General features: G+C 37.5%; 1 non-coding gene and 1 pseudogene across 1 annotated transcript; both read left to right on the plus strand.

Moving 5' to 3' along the window:
- The first annotated feature begins 765 nt into the window (after window positions 1–765).
- Window positions 766–13,258, plus strand: LOC110805141 (wall-associated receptor kinase 1-like; annotated as a pseudogene).
- Window positions 13,259–14,081: 823 nt separating this feature from the next.
- TRNAL-UAG (transfer RNA leucine (anticodon UAG)) lies at window positions 14,082–14,161 on the plus strand. Its single transcript has one exon. It is a non-coding gene; the product is annotated as a tRNA-Leu (tRNA).
- Window positions 14,162–15,028: the final 867 nt, after the last annotated feature.

The following is a 15,028-nucleotide window of genomic DNA, read 5'->3' on the forward strand; positions in this document are numbered from 1 at the left end:
GGGAAATGTGGTCCATTTGGAATTTGTAACCCGAAAAAGCCACTTTGTAGATGTTTGAAGGGGTTCAAGCCAAGTACCTCTCATGAATGGAGAAAAGAAACTAGAAAGGGATGTGTTCGTAAAACACAGCCGCATTGTGGTACTACAGTAGGCAAAACAGACGGGTTTCTATGCTAAAGCATATGAAATTGGTTTTTTTTCCCCAATGTTTCTGGGTTTGGGGAGGAAGAACAGAGGGGAGAAAATGGGTGTCTTTAGCCAAGTAAAGTAACACGTGTTGCTCACGTACGAGTCAACGAACGGAAAAGGTCAATCAATGCCGAAAACTTGCCTTTGGTTGTCTTTCGCGAAAAAGTTTACTTTAAGAGCATCTCCAACGCTAAGCTGATTTCTAAATTAGCTTGTCACGCCACATAGTATTTCAAACTACTTTCCTTTTTAGCCAGTTAGTACCCTAGGGGTAAGCTATTAGTTTGATATTTAATGTAGTCATATTTGTCAATCAATATTTCAATTTAATTTAGTTTAATATTATTTCGTTGGCCAAGTTTTTTCAAGCAAATTTGCTTGGCCAAGCTAAATTATTATTTCAACTCCAATGGTCAAGCTAATAGCTTTGAATTTATAAAAATTGCAAGCAAGTCCCTAACTACACCCATTGAAGATGTTCTAAGATGTGACTTCCAATTAAAAAAAAAATGAAATCTTTTTTCACAAAATTTAGGCTATAAAAGATCATTTTTGTCAAATTTACCATAAATAAATACGAAGTATAGATCTGAAATTGACCGGATCCGAGTGAACCCGATCGGTCCTTGACCCAAACGACCTGTTTGCCAGTTTCACTAGTCACTATCGTCGTTAACTTCGTTCTTCCCCACTGCACTTGCAAAGTTGCAGTTGCAGTTGCTGAAATTGACTGAGACGAAGAAGACGAAGCTGAATTAAGGAAACTGCATAGAGTTCAAAGGGAGAATGAGCTCTGATTATTGATTATTCCAATATTCGCGTTGCTTGACTGGTACCTTTCTCCCTGTTAATCCGCTTTCCCACTGTTTTCTCTTCCCCAATTTCGATTTCATCCCCGATAATTATAATTTTGTTCATCCTGTTCATAATTTTGATGATCGCGAATTGTTCTTCAATCTGTTAATGAACAATGCAATTAGGGTTTTCTGATTTTGTACATACTGTTCATAATTTTGATGATCGTCAACTGTTTCTTCAATCAATCAATCTGTTGATGAACAATGCAAATTAGGGTTTTCCGAATTCAAATTACCCCCTTTCCCTCTTCCTTGAAGTCTTTGCGTCCCCGCCCTCTTGTTATCATTTCCAATCAGCTCTTCATTGCCATTCTCAAATTGAAGCACGGTCATCCTCATTCCACCGATATTTCTCTCCAGGGATCTTGAGTTGTCGTGTATTCGACCCAATTTGTATTCTAGCCCATTGTTGCTGCTTTTGGGGCCGGGATTGATTTCTGCTTCTCCCTTCTTGGTAGAAGGGTATACGCTTTTGGCTATTTCCCTGATTCTGTTATCTTCAATACCCTTATCAATGGCTTTATCTGTGATCATAAGCTCCGGAAAGCTGCAAATTTGTTGGATAAAATTGTCAAGCTTGGTTTTCGACCAACTATTGTTACCTTTGGTGCTATGATTAAAGCCTCAAAGGTCTTTGTTACTTTGTAAGATAGGTGATCATGCCGTTGCCTTAGATTGCTTACCAAAACACAGCCAGGAGGTCTTTGTGAGCCTGACATTGTAACATACGACACTATTATTGATAGTCTTTGTAAGGACCTGTTCTCCGCTATGAAAACCGAGGGCATTCAACCCAATGTTGTCACTTATACTTCTTGGTTCGAGGCCTCTACACTTCCCGCTCTCCAGAACAGGCTAAGGTTGTATAATTGTATTGGATGAGATGATACAGAGCAGATAGCACCTACTGTTCAGACCTACAACATGCTGGTTGACATGTAATGTAAAGATGGGAGTGTTAATCAAGCAGTAGCTATTCTACCATTTATGACTGTAAGAGGTCAGGTTCCTAACATCATTACTTACAATGCTTTACTTGATGGTTATTGTTTGCGTGGTTAGATGGAAGATGCATAAACACTAATTGATATCATGGCCCACAATTGTTGCAAGCCTGATATTGTGAGTTTCAGTAGTACTATGATCAATGGGTATTGCAAGACTAGAAACACCGAGAAGGCCCTGAAATTTCCGGAGAAATATCTCAGAGCGGGATAACTCCTAATGGTGTTACTTACAAGTTATACCACTCTTATTGACGAACTGTGGAAAGCCAGTAGATTTAAACTTGCACGTGAGTTGTTCAGAGAAATGCGTGTTCATGGAATTTCTCCAGATATTTTCACGTATGCTTCATTGCTTTATGGACTATGCAAAAGTGCACGACTTGTTGAAGCAGTGACATTACTCGAAAATATGGAGGATAATGGTGTTAAGCCTACTATTGTCAATTTGTCATCTACGGTATTCTAATGCAATTTGTGTGAGACTGGGCGACTCGAAGGTGCATCAGATTTTTTCTCTGATCTTGTATTGAAGGGTCTGCAACCTAACCTTGTAATATACACTACACTGATTAAAGCCTTCTGTAAGAAAGGGTCCATGAGCTAATGTTGAGGATAATGGAGGAAGAAGGTTGCTCCCCTAATGTTGTTACTTATAATATGATCGTCCGAGGATATTTTCTCATTAAAGACTTGTCAAATGCATTGTACTACTGTGAGCTTATGGTTAGCAAGGGTTTTGAAGGGTGATGCTGAAACTTTTTCGGTACTTGTTGGCCTAATTTCTTCTGATAATTTAAGTGGCTCGGACAAGGATCTTCTTGGAAGTTCATCAAGTGACTTGAATAAGATAATTGCAAGTTTGCAACCTTGATTAGATTTTGGAGATATGATAAGAATTCTGCTACAGGTATCTAAGTAAAATTCTATATGAGCCTTATTGTCGGAGATGGCTTGCTTTATTTATTCTGTATATAGTCTCTTGTCTGTGATTCCTTGTTGCACCATCCAGCCTTCCTATTTTTGTCACAGATATCTCAAGTGTTATAACATCTTTTTAATTGAAACTCGCAAGATTAAAATTGAAGATTACTTGAAACAATGCTTTGACCAGGCAATACAGGCTACAGCTCATACTGCAGGTACACCTCATTTATGTCGCCTGAGATTTTGGGATGTGCTTGCTTCAGATGGTCCTTCGGGAATTCTCATGTTGTGAGTGCACTAACTCAGGTCTAGCTTTGGAAAAAAGCCTACTGCCCTGGGAAAAGTGACTGACTACTGGTGAGGCAGTTTATTGAGAAGAGTTTGGGTCCCACATCATAGATATTGTCAGCAATTGATCTCTTGCATGACCTGTTCCTCGATACGAGTGATTCTGGATAGCCTTCATCATCTAGTTCTCCCAGTCTGAGATCATAATCTGTGAGTTTGTCGTCATTTAGTACCCATGATCTGATGGCTAGTTCACCTGAAGACCTGCTGGTTCTGTCGACTTACTGAAGTTTTTTTGTCAGTGAGACGAAATATTCAATTTACATGGGAAGTTGTTGAAGGATAATGACTTGGTACTGCTGATTTATGGATTGGTGACGTTTGGGTTCATGCAAAAAAGATTTGAGTTTTGTCTTCTTGAAAGTGATACAACTCAGTCAGTTAAGGAAGAGATGGCAAAGGAGTTTGAGTTGTTAGCTGAAGATGCAGCAATATTAACTGTGTGCATGGATGATGAATTGGTTACATAAATTTTGTCTGGGTATAGTAATTTGGTTGATGCAGTCTGGTTAATGTACAGTAATTTGGTTGATGCAGTCTGGTATATGCGACGAGGTAGCCTGGGCATTTCCAAGATGTTTGAGGAAGCTTATTTGCCGGAACAGATTGTAGGTTAAGTTTTTGAGCATCTGTGAAGACTTAAGTGTGTCAAAGATATGGAGCCTGTGACAATATATGTCTTCTCAGATTTCATAAAGCGATTGAACTTGGAGTCTGGTACAATGCCAAGATATTGATACTGACCTTTACTACTCTGTATGCTATTATATCAAATTGCAGGGAGTTGTGTCAGTTTTTCCGATAGACTTTGGCTTCATTAAAATGAAACACAATCAATAAGCTGATGTATTAGCAAAGAAGCAAGAGGCATAATGGAACAACTTAGTTTTGAAGTCAATGTAATTAGGAATTTTTCCTGCCCCCTTGGTAGTTGTTTAAGCTTGTACTTCCTCCATTTCTCAATAGATACATTGCTTTGACCATCCATAATTTATTAGAGTTTCCTACATGTTACTGTACATTAACCAAATTTTTATGTATGGTTGTTGTGTGATACTACCTGCTCTTGATAGTATTTCCCGGCCCGTTTCTTGATCATGCTAGGTGAAATCACTTGATGCTGGAGATTAAAATTCAACTGTTAGATTTAGTATCACTGAATACCTTCTTACTGTTTCAGGTTATGCAGAGACTTTAGGGTCAATCTTTTTAATAATTGTATCAGCTAGCTAAGGTTCGTCTGTCATTTCATAGCATTATTTGTACTCTTATTACAGCTCTGTTGGTTAGTATTCTTTTTCTTTACACGGAAGGTGAGGGCTATAACAAGCCTGTTGTTATTTGGGAAGAAAGTTTTATACTGATACAACGATCATTGTCCTAATTTGATGGTAACAACCGAGGTAATCTATTTCTTTATAACAGGTTTGAAAAATGCAGAAGATTTTGGTCTCAGCTTCAGAGTTGAACGAGGAAAATGCATGATACACAAAACCGAAGAGCGAATGAGTTGTGGCAATGCCGGCCTGGATGGATCTGAGGTTCAGTACAAGTAAGCTATTAGGTTGGTCATCTATAAGGTTTTCTTCAATTTCTTTGCTTTGTCAAAAATAGTGTCCTACATTATGTATCATGTTAAGTAGTTGACTACTTAACTACATGGATGTGGATCTAGTACGAAATCCACCTTACACCCGGGTAGAGCTGTAAAAAAACTGACGCTACCTGGACCGACCGTATTCGTAACAGAGAGAAACCCGAAATATTTTTAAAACAAGAAACCCGTAACCCGACCTGTACACGACCCGATAAAACCGATAACCGATTTTGACTTGGTACTGTATGATCCGAACCCGACACCCGACCTGTAAATGACCGATAACCGAATTAACCCGACCCAACACTGATCCAAACCCGATTCAACACCCGACCCAATACCAATCGAAACCGATTGTAACTCGATGAAACTTATTATTGACCAGACCTATGACAACACGATTCACGATTTTACTTGACATGTTGACAACCTGACTGACATTAATTTTTCTTGCTAATTTGAATTTCATTTGTCTTGACATATACATATGGCTTCTTATGTACCATCGTACAAGTTGTGTTTCGCATATACTTCCTCTGTTCATAAATACTTGCAACGTTTGGTAATTTTACACTATTCACATATTTCACTTTAACTATTGTTGGTGATTTATATGTTAAATAAAACATAGTTATGTGGGATCTTGTTAGATTCGTATACGTATTTTCAAAATATCAAATTTTTTATAATTTTTGCTTGAAGAGAATTTAAGATATTGACGATCTAAATAGTGCATTGGCATACATGAAAGTGACAATCGTTGCGAGTATTTATGATCGGAGGAAGTATTAATTAATACGAAGTAGTATATAAATAAGCGAGTATCAAATCATAACAAAATTTTAGTTATTTGGAGTTTTGCAATTTAACATTTTGCGATGACCAAATCGATTATTGACTCATAATCAGTATTAACTTTATATATGTATTCACTGTTAACTTGACAAGAACGCACAATGACTTGGTCTAAATACATCTTAAATTTAAAACAAATTAATAATCAATTTTTACAATATAATAAAAACTAATTATAGGTAAAAAACTTCACTATATCTGATAGTTATTGGAGTGGGCTTAACTAGGGGTGTTAAAAAATACCCGACCCGACCCAAAAATCCACTGACCCGCTTCAAATGAGCCGGGTAATCATCAGAATTTTCTGAAAATAAAGGGTTGGTACCCGACCCGGTAAAAGACGCATACATCCGGGTCGGGTCATGGGCTGTTGTGGTGACCACGGGTACCCGGAAACCCGCCAACTACTGTAATTTTAAGTGTTTGAAACTCTGAACTGTGCACTTAATTCACTTAATCACCCTTTCCTCTCTCCCAAACTCTCCTCTCTCTTTCCTCTTTGGCTTATTCCATGAGGTTCAACCAAACAGGACCTGTTGTCTTTTATTGACTTTTCCACTGTTTCCAAATCTTAATAAATCCCACCTTCCTGCTTTATGGATTAGAGGGAGGAAATGCTGCATGCAACAGCATCTTGAGTCTTATATCATTGTTGATTTGTTGACTATAGCAACTTTGTGCTCAAATTGTTTTGGGAACAATGTTTTACAACTACTTGTCCCAGCTCATCTTAGTAGCTCTGTTTTTATGGGTGCAACCATTGCTAATGGTGGCATCTACACCGCCGATAACAGCTGATCCTCCCATTGCAAAACCCGGTTGTCAAGATATCTGGGGGAACGTGAGCATTCCGTACCCATTTGGAATTGGGAACGATTGCTACCACACCCCACCATACGCGGTTACTTGTAATACCTCTTTGCTCCTCCAAAGCTTTTCCCGAGTAAATTTGATCTTGAAGTAGCACATATAACTCTAAATAGACAAGAGTCACAAGACAGTGTTGCTCTGTATCCACACAATATAGTAGTGAAAACCCACCTACAGAAAACCTGCAACAGCAACACCCAAGATGTGAACATACACAGCAGCATCGACCTTAGAGGAACTCCTTACTTGTTCTCAAGGGATTTCAATTCTCTTATTGTAGGCGGTTGTGGGAGTAGCACCCTCTTGTTGGATAGAAGTCATAAAATCTTAGGAGGGTGTGCAACAGCTTGTGATAAGGTTCATATGCTAATGAACAAATGTACTGGTCGTGGTTGTTGCATCATTGATCTTAAAACTTCACTCAAATTCTACCGTGTTAACATTTCCAGTTATAGTAAAGGTGTTAACGATTGCACCAACACCATGTTGATTAATAGGACCGTGATTGAAAACGAGGTGGTCAATCCAAGTCTCTCTGAGTTTGCACTAGTCCCGACTGTACTGGAATGGGACTCCGGAAACTTAACAGATATTTTTCTTGACAACGGGGATTGCTCTACTGTTGCGAGTCCTCCATATAATTTAATTTGTTATTGCAATTATGGGTATTATGGGAATCCTTATCTTCCTTTTGGATGTCAAGGTACGCATAAATTATCCCGATGTTTTAATGTCAATCTTCTGAAATTTATTATTATGCTTTTTTATTAGAATTGCATGATTATAATTTAGTCCGTTTTTCTTCAAAATTTAGTCCCAAGAGAATGCAAGGGATGCAAACAAGGGTGCTTCAAAAAAGGAAGCCAGTATCGTTGTATCCGCAACGACAATGGTCTAACACGGCTGCTCATTTTGCTTGTTCTTGTTGGTAAGCATTATAAACTTGAGTACTACTGTATGTTTTTGTTTTTTTTTTTGGCATAAAAACCACGCCATGAACTGAACCGAATAGAGTTTACAACTGAGAAATGAAACCGGCAGGTTGAAGTTATGGTGTTCACATACATAAAATAAGAAAACATAGTATATCATATGCTATCTCTGTTTTTTCTGAAATCAGAAATGGTTTTGGCTAATTACATAACTACGGAGTATAATTTATATGTGACATAACGCATATATGTTGAGCTTCTACAACTTTCTAATAGGCCGTAAAAATGCTTCATGCAGGTTCAATATTTTGCTTGATGCTCTGTTGCCTCTGTACTGGCAACATAAGCTGCATATACCTTTGTAATAAGAAAAGGAAGCATAGCAAGATGAAGGTGAAGTTCTTTCAGAAAAATGGAGGTTTTTTGTTGAAACAACAGCTATCTTTGAATCAAGGCTACAACGATTCAATGAAAATATTTACTACTCATGAGCTGAGGGAAGCCACCAACAATTACAGCAAGCATAACATTCTAAGACGAGGTGGTTTTGGTACGGTGTATAAGGGGATTTTACCAGATAACCAAGAAGTTGCAATTAAAAAATCCTTGGTTAGTGACCAGAGTCAAGTTAACCCAGATTAAGCACCGAAATGTGGTGAAACTGTTAGGATGTTGCTTGGAACCTGAAGTACCCTTATTGGTTTATGAATTCGTCTCTAATGGAAATCTTTTCGAACACATACACAATAATGGTGCGCGTTGGCTGTCATGGGAAAACTGTCTGAGAATTTCAACTGAGGCTGCTAATGCAATTGCTTATCTGCACTCTGCAGCTTCAATGCCTATAATCCATAGAGATATCAAGTCATCCAACATTCACTTGGATAATAATTTCACTGTAAAAATAGCAGACTGTGGAGTCTCAAGACTAGTTCCCATGGATCAAACTCAAGTTAAAACCCTAATTCAAGGGACTTTCGGGTATCTTGATCCTGAATACTTTCTGACAAGTCATCTGTCTGAGAAGAGTGATATCTACAGCTTTGGGGTCGTTCTTGTTGAACTATTAACAAAGAGAAAACCGATTTCATGGGAGACCGGACTTGAAGATAGAAACTTAGCTATGATTTTCATTAGTTCAGTAAAAAACAATCAGTTTTTTGATATCCTTGAGCCTCAACTCTTGAAGGAAGCATCTGAGGAACAGCTTGTTACCATTGCAGAACTTGTAGAGAAATGCCTCAGTGTAAAAGGAGAAGACCGGCCATCAATGAAAGATGTTGCAAAGGAGTTAGAAGGGTTAATGAAGAAGGTAAAGCACCCTAGGTCTGATGAATACAACGAAGGGGAACATGTGTTGTTAAGTGAATACACACACCCAAGTTTTCAGCCCTTTGAGGATCAGAATATATCGCGCCAGTTAAATTTTGAGAGGGATCTGATTATTGAGATGAGCTCTCCTCGTTAGCTCATCAATGGCTTTCTTTCTGTGCATATTGTAAGTAATAATTTCAGAGCTTTGACAATATCCTTAAGAAATCTTCAACCAACTCAAGGAAACAAAATCACAGATATCACATTCTGGTTTTCTGAGCAGCAGATACGTGTATAAAGGTCAGATTAAGGCACGTTTCTGAACTTCTCTGCTATTATTTTCTTCATATCATTCGTATTTGTTGAGCAAGAACAATTCTTGCTGTTAGTGTCTGCTTCATGTACTTTTATTTTATGCACTCCTATTTTCTCGCCTTTAACTACTTTCTAATGTTTCTGTGAAACACATTATCTACTTCTCTCGTTAGTTATAGCAGAGATATGTACTTTGTCGGTCTCAGCATATCTCATTTTACAGTATATACTAGAGTGCTTGTAGTCTTGTACAATCCAATGATAGCAGATTTTATAACTTTTGTTAGTCTTTTCCTCCCCCCAAATAAGTCTTACTGGAAGGTTGTATTAATATCTAACAATGGCAAGCAAACCATACAAGTATGAGTTTATGCATACTGTGGGATCATGTGCTTGCTGGATCTGCTGTAAAAACCGTCTGAGAATTAACCCTGAAATTTCTTACATGATTTCTAATATGTATTTTAGAATTAGAAGTCATCAATCTATCATATTCTTGGACAACTGGTTTGCCAAGTTTCTGATATTTTAGACTGCTCATCTCTGTCATTGTTCAAGAAATGATACAGACATGGAAAGCCAAGGTTACATGTATGCTTGGAAACTCGATCATAATCTATTTGTAATAACTCTTATTTGAGGGGTACTGTATTTAAAAATTATTTACGTGACAACTATATCCGAACAGAAGAAACACTTTGTTTTGGCCTCAGGTATTTTGTTACTTTCAAAATTCTATGGTCCTCCAAAGATAATACAATATCCTATAAGATATTGACACTGACCTTTTTCTGACTCTTTGCATCTTGTTGTTATTATGGGCAAATTGCAACTACACAATTATGTTGATAAGCTGTCTTTTGATGACTTTTCCACTGTATATGATCAGTTTTTCTGTTCTGTAACTTCTTCAAAAAAATTTATATGCTGTCAATTTTATGCTTAAAAGAATCTGCTAAACCATGTTTAGCTACTTGTTTCAGCTCATCACTATAGCTCTATGTACATGGATTCATCCACTGTTGACGGCAGCATCTTCATTTCAACCAAAATCAGATCCTCCCATTGCAAAACCTGGTTGTCAGGATATCTGTGGGAATGTAACCATTCCATACCCATTTGGAGTAGGAAGCAATTGCTACCACACCCTACCATACGCAGTTACCTGCAACACGTCTTTGTCCCATCCAAAGCTTTTCCTGAATAAGTACAATCTCGAGGTTGAACAGATAAACATTCATACTAAGTTCCATTTGGATCAAAACACTATCACAGTAAATACTCCATTGCAGAGGATCTGCAACACCAAAGATGCAAACATAAGCAGCATCGACTTTAATGGAACTCCTTACTCGTTTTCATCTGACAATTCTGTTTTTGTTGGCAGTTGTGGGAGTACCGCCCTTGTGTTGGACAGAAACAATAACATCTTAGGTGGGTGTACATCAGTTTGTAACAGTAGTCATATGATAACAGATCACTGTATTGGTCGCGGGTGTTGCAGATTTGATCTTCCTTCTTCAATTGACTATTTACGCATAAACATTTTCAACTTTGGTGATAATTGCACAAATACAATGCTGGTAAACATGAGCTCCCCTATTATCAGTCTGTTTAAGTTTGCAGTAGTCCCGACTGTACTGGAATGGAGACCTGGAAACATAACAAGCCCGGGTGATGACCCGAACATAGATTGTCAGGGTTCCGCAGATGAATTTGATTGTTACTGTAAGAATGGAACTTCAGGAAATCCTTATCTTCCTTATGGATGCCAAGGTAAGTGTAAATGATTCATACTTTTTCAGATAATTAGATATAAATCATCTGAATGTTTTTATAATCTGCTGCCAAATTGGAATTTCTGATTATGTTCATTTTGTTTATCAATTTGATTAGTGCCAACAGAATGTATGGAATGCAAACTAGGGTGCATCAAACAAGAAAACCATTATGTTTGTGTCCCAAACAACCCTGAAGATAAAGCTGATAGGCGGCTTGGTCTTTTGGTTCTTCTTGGTGGTAAGCATTATAAACTTGTGTTCTGCTAGTTAGAATCAAGGAGTAGCATTTATGCCATCATGAATAGAATAAGGATTCCAACAGACAGAAAAATAAAAACTAATAGTAATATGGGAGCGTTCACTTCAACTTATACACCTTATTTAAATAAGTTTCTAGTCTATTAAGTTGATATAAGTTCCAATAAGGTCTTATAAGTTCAATAAGGTCCAATAAGGTTCTATAAGTTTCAATAAATTCTAATAAGGTATAATTATTAATTAAGAAGTAAATCATAATTACTTTATTAGTTTATAGTAGTTATTAATAATGGTTTTGCAATTAACTATTTTTCTAATGGCTAAAAGTTTAGAAATCGTCTAATAAACTTAAATCAGGTTCAATAAAGTCTAATAAAGTCCAATAAGGTCTTATTTGGTCCTATAAGGTCATGTAAGTTAAACAATGTCCAAGGTCTTATAACTTCAATTAAGTTCAGGTCCTATAAGTTGAAGAGAACACACCCTATGTCTGTGTTTTATCATGCATTTATGGAGTTAGGAAAGTGCCTCACTGCATATACAAGTATATGACTCTATAGCCATGCTTCTTGCTGAATTCATGCAGGTCCAATAATTGGCATAATGTTGTGTACTTGCAACATAAGCTGCATATACATTTGTATCAAGAGAAGGGAGCATATGAAAATGAAGGAGAAGTTCTTCCAGCAAAACGGTGGTTTTTTGTTGAAACAACAAATTTCTTTGAACCAAAGTGGCAAAAACGATACAACAAAAATATTTACTGCTCAAGAGTTGAGGGAAGCGACCAACAATTACAGTAAACACAACATTCTAGGACAAGGTGGTTTTGGTACAGTCTATAAGGGGATTTTACCAAATAACCAAGTTGTTGCAATCAAAAAATCAATGGTAAGTGATCAGAGTCAAGTCGAGCAGTTCATCAATGAAGTGGTAATCCTAAGTCAGACGAATCACAGAAACGTAGTAAAACTCGTAGGATGTTGTTTGGAGATTCAAGTACCTTTGCTGGTTTATGAATTTGTTTCTAATGGAAATCTCTTCGAACACATACACAGTCTGAGAATTGGTGCACGTTGGCTTTCATGGGAAAACTGTCTGAGAATTTCAACAGAGGCTGCTAATGCAATTGCTTATCTTCATTCTGCAGCTTCAATGCCTATAATACATAGAGATATTAAGTCATCTAACATTCTTTTGGATGATAATTTCACTGCAAAAATAGCGGATTTTGGAGTTTCAAGACTAGTTCCCATTGATCAAACTCAAGTTACAACCCTAGTTCAAGGGACTTTTGGGTATCTCGATCCTGAGTACTTTCTGACAAGTAATCTCTCTGAGAAGAGTGATGTCTACAGCTTTGGGGTCGTTCTTGTTGAACTATTAACAAAGAGAAAACCGATTTCATGGGAGACCGGACTTGAAGATAGAAACTTAGCAATGATTTTCATTAGTTCACTAAAAAGCAATCAGTTTTTTGATATTCTTGAGCCTCAACTCTTGAAGGAAGCATCTCAGGAACAGCTTGTTACCATTGCAGAACTGGTAGAGAAATGTCTAAGTGTAAAAGGAGAAGATAGGCCATCCATGAAGGATGTTGCAAGTGTGTTAGAAGAATTAGGTAAGCAAGCAAAGGACGGCCATCAGTATAATCAAGGCAACAATGACATCCATGACATGTCAAGTGAATAACGGGGTGTTCAGCCCGCCATGGAACAGGATTCATCGCCCCTGTTGAAATTTTGAGGAAGATTTTTTAATTGAGACGAGCTCTCCTAGATAGGTTGTTATGAAATTTTCTTTTCATTCAAATGTAAATACTAGTTTAGAGAATAGAGACTATGAGAGTATGTGTTGTTGCAAGGTCGACTGATTTATAGTTCCAGTTCAGGACTTCAGGATGCAGGGGTATATTATGTAAATTGTCAGAAATTTAATAGATCTCAGACACATGCAAATTAAAATCCGATTTTATGAGCTGAATGCATAATTTTTTTAGCATGCTTCCAGAGTTTATTTTTGAACTTCATTTCTGTATTTTACAAGTAAAAAAAAAAAAATCCTGCAAGTAGTTTTTCTGTTTCATGAAGCTTACTTTCTTTTCGGCTGATTTGATCCCATGACCTTGAGGTTATGAGGCCAAACCTTGCTTGGTATCACAAGTTATTGTCACTACTCGTAATTCGTAAACTCATAATAGATGACACCAACGGGTATATATACGCTATTTGTGTGTGTGCGCGCGCGAATGGGCCACAAGGGTAATAGGATTAGGTATATATATACATAGTGTATATGTACACTTGTAAAATGGGAGAGAAAATATTGTGCTTGTAGCCTTGTACCCAACACTTCTAATAAAGATCAACCAAGGGCAAGTTGCATGAATTTCATTGAAAGCTATAGTGTTCGGGTTAAAAATTGCGATGCAATGCAATGCGTGGAACGTTGTGGTCGAATGTGATTGCTTGGAGGTTGTTAATTTAGTTAATGGAAAGAATGGTAACGGATCTTCTTGGGTATGATTTCCTGTGAGATCCGTTATTTTTGTTATTGTTTTAGGGAGGTTAATCTAGCGGCTCATGTTATTTAACGGTTCACCTTAATCCACTCGTGTTCTATACACGGGTATGGGTAGGAAGTCGTCCAAATATGATTGGGAATTAATTGCTACCGATTTTTGTTTGACTAATAATGAAAATTAGAGGCTGTGAGTCTGTGACAGTTCCCCTCCAAACTTCAGTAAGAAATAGTGGCGCAGGAAAAAGAAAAAGAAAAAGAAAGTAGTACGTAATTAATTATAATAAATTAATTAACAGTAAAACAACAATGAAGACGGTTTGGCCGAGTGGTCTAAGGCGCCAGATTTAGGCTCTGGTCCGAAAGGGCGTGGGTTCAAATCCCACAGCCGTCAATTTTTTTTTTTTCATTAATTATTTTAAATTTTATGTAGTGTAGTTTCATTTCTTTTTGTCCTCTTTTCCTTTTCTCAATTGTAGATTGTTAAATTTAGTCAAATTTGTCAAAAGTTGGCTTATAAAATTGTCAAAACTCAATCCCACAATTTTCAGTCAACGTCTATAATTCGCGAAAAAATTAATATCTTATAAAAACTTTCTTTTTATAAGGTAGTTAATTACAATATTTTCTTTATAAAGTAGTGTTTAACAAAAAGACGATTAATAAGGTAATTTTTGCTAAATTTGTCTTAAATTTAAGCATGTTATAGGTTTATTATGGCCTTAGTGGGGACTTGTAGAAGCCCTATAGGGTGCTTTTGGGAAATTCGGGAAAGGGGTAGTTTCGTGTTATTAGGGATAAAGATGGTCGTGGGCTTGAGCGGGTCCTCCCCACACCAAGCCCCCTCTGCATCGTGTCTGGTCAGGGCGGGGTAAAAAGTTCAAAACAGGGCTCAGTTTTAACGGGCTGTCGTGCCGGGCCGACCCTCGTGCCTAAGCCTAATTTTACTAAATTCAACGTGCATTATCCTGTCAGGTCGTGTCATGTCGTGCCTTTTCCAAAAAAATGTGACACAGAGCCCGGTCCACGATTTCTTGCTCGTGTCGGACCGTGCTTTTTTTCATGTCCATGTTAGACCGGGATTTTTCGGGCCGGGTCGGATCGGGCCTCTGGCCGGCCCACAACCATCTTTATTTAGAGGTTGTGAATTTCTTGATTGATCAATACAGAAGATACGATAATTTGTTATTTGGAGTTTGTAATTTGTTATTCGGCAGATAGCTACATCAAACTCTCTATGGCTCTATGCTAACATTATGGA

The sequence above is a fragment of the Spinacia oleracea genome, chromosome 4, assembly GCF_020520425.1.
Source record: "Spinacia oleracea cultivar Varoflay chromosome 4, BTI_SOV_V1, whole genome shotgun sequence".
Lineage (NCBI taxonomy): Eukaryota > Viridiplantae > Streptophyta > Magnoliopsida > Caryophyllales > Amaranthaceae > Spinacia > Spinacia oleracea.